Here is a 6,000-nt window from a genome sequence, read left to right on the forward strand (position 1 = left end):
CGAAGTCTACCGCGAAGACTTACCGTGCAGAAGTCGCCTAAGGGTGCAGCCGGATTAGCACAACAAGTGCGAAAAATCGAAGTCTACCGCGAAGACTTACCGTGCAGAAGTCGCCTAAGGGTGCAGCCGGATTAGCACAACAAGTGCGAAAAATTGAAGTCTACCGCGAAGACTTACCGTGCAGAAGTCGCCTAAGGGTGTAGCCGGATTAGCACAACAAGTGCGAAAAATCGAAGTCTACCGCAAAGACTTACCGTGCAGAAGTCGCCTAAGGGCGCAGCCGGATTAGCACAACAAGTGCGAAAAATCGAAGTCTACCGCGAAGATTAGCCGCGCAGAAGTCGCCTAAGGGTGCAGCCAGACTAGCACAGCAAGTGCGAAAAACCGAAGTCCACTGCAAAGACCATCCGCGCAGAAGTCGCCCGAGGGCACAGCCGGACGAACGCCTTCGCAAGCATAGCCAAATGTGTGAGGGCACACAACTTCACCATACAAGCCTTTACACATGTATAAGCGAGGGCATCACACTCTACATCGGCTCAACCTTCGGAATAATTCCCATCTCCCTATAGTTAAATAACATAATCCTAAGCTCCTCACCCGCAAAAAGACTTCGCAATTCCCCTTCACCTGTACTCGCGGCGGCCGGCAAGGACAACAGTTCCTGCCGGCTAGCCCTACTCACACGAAGCCGACCGCCCTCCGCCCCGCTCACTCTACGCTTCGCAACCACCCTTCGCCGCCTGCGCCCAGTACTCGGACCAGGCACATCTTCTGTGTCCGCAGCGTGCGGTGAAGCCTCCGCCGCTGCCACATCCAAGGCCGCAAAATAGTCCAAGTCCTCATCCGACGACTCCTCAGTCCACTCAACCGAGCTCCCGGAGTCACCAAAATCAGAAAACTTAGATGTAGACCCATCCGATTTATTAACACCATCCACGGTCGAAGCCGCCAAAAAATTAGTAGTGGCGGTTGCGTGCGCAGGCCCAAAATCTTGAACCTGCGCAGCAACCAAGATTCAGCAACATATCCAAAATTCCCTAACTACCCACACCCATTACGCCACCTGCGAGGACCCAGCCATTGCGGGAGCCTCCGCCGTCGCCTCCACCGCCACCGTCGCAGGATCTTCAACCCTCGGCACAGCAGTTGGCGGCGGGCCTTCGCCGGCTGCAGCGGCTGCGGGGGCATCAAGAACGCTTTCGGCGGTCTCCGGGGGTGGGCCTTCGCCGGCCGCAGCGGCTGCGGGGACATCAGGAACGCCTTCGGCAGTCTCCGGGGGCGGCTCCAGGGCGGCCTCGGACACGGCCTCCGCCGGGTTCGACTCTGGGTCAGGCAACGCGCTGTTCAACGCCCCGAAATCGTCCACCCTCTCGCCACGCGCCGCCTAAGACACAACACACAAATTCAGCAAACTCACACATAACCCACATCCAGCAAACGTCAAACAAAAGCCAAACGTTACCTGAGCCCTCGCCGTCTCGGCCCGCTCCCTGACCACCTCTCGACCGTGCGGGCCCCACATCCGGTCGTAGATGGCTCCGGCGGACTCCTTCACTATAGGGTCCTCAACCTTGTAGATATCTCACTCAAAATCCTCATCAGCTTGGTCGAAGACCTCAAAGTGCCGGCACCCTTCGCGAGAGAGTGCGTTCATCGCCCCCTCGCAGGTGACCAGGGAGGCATACGACATAAACCGCTCCACGATAGTGGGGAGTGCCTGCAACTCCTCCTGTACCCACTCCAGGCAGCGAAGTCCGGGCTCTCGGTCCGGCACTTCGAAGTCACCGGTCCGCGCGCCCAGCTCATGGTATGAATCCACAAGCTGTTTGCGCGTCCGCTCAGCCTCCGCGCGCGTCGCGGCCTCGGTCCTCTCCACACGGCTTTACAGGGCGTTTAGCCGCTCCTCCAACTGCGCGGCGCACTCCCTGGCAAGACTGCCCTCCGCCCGCGCCAAATTGGCCTCCGCCAGCGCAGCCTGCGCCTTGGCGAGGGCCTCATTGGCCTCCCTCCTCTCCTCCACCAATTGGCGCCGGAGGTCAGTCTTCTCCCCCTCCAGCGCGGCCACCTTGTCCGCCAGCTTGCGGCACTTACTGTCGGCGGCCGATTTTTCCCGGATGGCGTCAGCATGTTGCGTCCGAAGTCTCTCGACTTCGGCAGACACAACTGTCGTGAGGGCCCCCGACGCCGCGCGGTTTGCGAAGTCAGCCGCCTGCAAAACACACGTAAGACCGTGGCCCCACAAAGCCGAAAAAAACCGAAGTCTAGCTCAACGTACCTGACTTAGTGCCTCCTCCATCTCCTTCAGCCGGCGGGACACAGCGCCCGCCTCGTCCCTGACTGCAGCGAGTGCCAGCAGCTTGCCTCCGGCACTAAGGGCACCGCCCTTCGCCTTCGGCACTACGGCGGCCGCCGTGGTCGCCGCGGTAGGCGCAACAATAACAAGTTGGCCTTCGTCCGACCCTGCGACGCATCAACGAATTAAAAAAAAATCGAGCCAACGGCTTACCACCAAGATAGTCGTCCACACTAATATCGGTGGCGAAGTCAGCGACACGTTTGCCCGGCGGCGGCAACCCTCGGGCCGCCTTCACAGCCTCCGGCACCCTGCTGGACGGCGGCACAGTCTTCGCAGACTTGGAACCACCGGCGCCAGCCGCAGCCTCCGCCGCCTTGCTAGATGCAGGGACGGCCAACTTCGCCGCCGGCGGCGGCTTGCCTCCGCCGGGGGCAGCAGCTTTCGCAGCCCCTCGCTGCCTCTTCGGCCTGGCTTCATGAAGCCTGACAACCGCCTGGCGCTTCTGTGCAGCTCCCTGACAGTCCTTGTCCATCACTGCCGACACAACAGCAGCAATATTCCGCCCGTAAGGAAACACTTTCCATTCACGAACCATGCGAGATGTAAAAAAGTCTTCGCCGGCCGCGCGGGGGATAGGAACGTTCCTAGGCCACCAACCCCCGGTAACCCTCAGCATCCGCGCCGAAGACTCCCGGAGCTCGGGCGAAGACATCCTTCCCCCCGGGGCCGCGCATGTCCTCATCAATTCTCTAGCAAAACCATCGGAAACCCCAAGTCCTCCCATAGCAGTACCTAGTTTCCTCTTCTTAGAGGATGGGGCGACCGCCGGCGCAGGGTCGTCTCCAGACTCTACCACCGGCTTCTTCCCGCGGCGGTCCACATCGTCTTGGCCGGGATAGCCGTTATACGGCAGTCGATTCAATTCAAAAACCCTGTTCAAACGGTCATTCGACCCACGGATATCCCAGCTACACTGGCCCTCTGTCCTCGGCACGTACCGACCAACGATCCGCACCGCCCCATCCTTCGCCTCACGCACAAAGGCGGCCGGATCGCGGCTTTGCAGATCCAGCGCGAAGGCAGGACTTCGCCCCAGCTTCCCACCATGGGAAGGCATCTGGCGAGGGCACACTTCGCCCAGCGCCCAGCCATGCGCCAAGGGCCATACCCTGTACGCCACAAATTCTTCAACCAAATCGCGCCCACTGCTCAGGCCGGCGGCGCACCGAAGGGCCCCTTCGTCCGGATCCTCCTCCGCCACCTCAAAGGGCGGGTATGCTGAGTAAAAATGCGAACACATCTCAGACACAGGGAGCCCCTCATGGTCTTCGACGGTACCCTTCGCGACGTAAAACCAAAACTCATTCCAATTGCCCCACTTGTTGCGGGCGCAAGGGACTAACTCGACTATCTCCATCGTGGTCTTGCCGGTCTTCGGCGTAAACGTACAGGACCCAAACTGAGCAACGTCATCTCCAATCATCCTATTCTGCCAGTGCAGGCAATAGTACTTCGCAAAGACTTCGACTGATGGCTGCCCGCCGTACGAAGTCGTCGCCCAGACATACTTCGACAGAGCCACCACGACATTCGGAGTCAGCTGATGTATCTGAACATTAAATCTGCGTAGGACTTCTCCAACAAATCGGTGCGCAGGCAGGCGGAGACCGGCGACGAAGAACGCCTCAAACACAACCAACTCGCCCTCCGGCTCAGGGACTTCCTCCGTCCCCGGGACACGAGCAACTCCGCCGCCAAAGTAACCCAACCGCTGCATATCTTGCACGCGGACCGACGACATCCTCGACACACCAAAATCCACCGTATCGCCGGCGCGCAACTCCTCCGCCACCAAAGTACTCAGCGTCTCCTCAGGCGAGGCGTCGGCCGGCGGCGAGGCGTCGGCCGGTGGCGTAGTGGCAGCAGAAGAAGAGGAGGTCGGCATCGCTACGTACCGTCGGCGGCGGCGGGCGGTCTGCTTCACTCGAGCCAGATCTCCGGCGAACAAGAGCAAGGAGGGCAGACGAGCAGCAAGACGGTGGAAAAGGCGGCTAGGGTTTTCACGAAGCGCGGAAAGTGAAGTTCAAAAAGCGCCAACCCCCGCCCCCTTTTATACACAGGGCGCGGCGCTTCGGGAAACCTGCAGTCCAACAGTACGGTGTCAATCAACGGTCATGTCAAAAACCCCCGCGGAACCACTTCGAGCGAGGGCAGCGTCTCCGCCATCTAGCGACGTCTTCGGCACCAGATGACTTTGTCGAACTGGATCCCTCGAAGGGCAAATGTTGGGGCGAAGGCAAATACGCCACCCTTCGCTCGAGGCCTTCGCTGCAGTCGTTGGCCCAACGGAGATAAAACGGGCGGGGACGCCCTTCGCCCCTTACGACATCAGACGAAGGCCTGCGACGAGGTCATCCCACCGTGCGGCCTCGTCCAGCTCGGAGGCCCACGTGTGATCCGGCCCATTGTAACGGGCCCTGCGTGGCCGCTGCGCGTTACGGGCCTAAGTTGTAAAGGTGTCCCTGTAATTACAGTCTGTAACCCTGCTTTATGGGAATATTCTGGGGATAACCTAGGTGTCTGAGGGCATATGCGTCCTTAACGCGAGACGCTGGGCGCTCAGATACCTATAAATACCCCCGCACAGTGCCCGTGAGAGGCTAGATCAACAGAGCTTTTGCCATCTCGTGCGAGAACCCTGTTTACGTCAACCCTCATCCCCGTTGGATCCTCTTGCGCCTGGTAGCAAGTTCCAACACTTACATAATGTAGCATAATTTGTATAAGTATATATCATAAACTGGTCTAACGAGCCTAGTTGCATGGTTGTTGGAGCTATCATATATTTATAGAGGAAATAAAGCATTTAAATAATTTTTTGTTTCCATGCATACCAATCGATTTCCTTTCATCGCAAATCTTGTCATTCTAAATTTGTGCGCATGCAGCAGGAAACACATTTTTACACAGTGTACCGAATTGCATAAATACCTACACCGTGTAGTATAATTAGTATCAGTATATATCATAAACTAGTTCTAACGTGTTTAGCTGCATGGATGTTGGAGGGATCCTATATTTTGAAGGAAATAAAACATTAAATACAAATTTTTTGTTTCTATTTTTGTCAATTCATTTCCTTTCATTGCACATTCTTTCCATCATAAATTCGTGTGCATGTAGCTGGTAATAGATTTTTACGCAGTATACCAAATTGCTTAATTGTTTACACAGTGTAGCATATTTAGTATCAGTATATATATATATCATAAAATGGTCCTTACAAGCCTAGTTGCATGGCTGTTGCAGTGATCATAAATTTATGGAGGAAATAAAGCATTTAAAAATAGAAAGTGCCCCACATATCTTTCCTAAATTTATGCGCATGCAAGGTAACGTGTTTGACTCATGCATGCATACCTTTTTTGCGCGCACAGACGTGGGGCGGGTGGCGCACCCGACCGCCTGCTTGAGTCAGCGCACTAGGTTGAACCAGGTTGCAGGGGTGGTCGGCCTAGACTTCCTTTAACTATTGGAAGCCCTGGGCTTCTAATATCTAGGCGAAAGGCTGAAAGAGAAATGTGCCCTTGGGCCATTTCTATAAATGTTTTGGTTGTTAGATGCCCAACACATATTGTTTTGGTTGATATATGCTAAGTGCTAAAGACATGCAAATCAAGAATCAAGGTATGACTCTAGCC

Source organism: Zea mays, chromosome 4 (assembly GCF_902167145.1).
Source record: "Zea mays cultivar B73 chromosome 4, Zm-B73-REFERENCE-NAM-5.0, whole genome shotgun sequence".
In the NCBI taxonomy this organism is placed as follows: Eukaryota; Viridiplantae; Streptophyta; class Magnoliopsida; order Poales; family Poaceae; genus Zea; species Zea mays.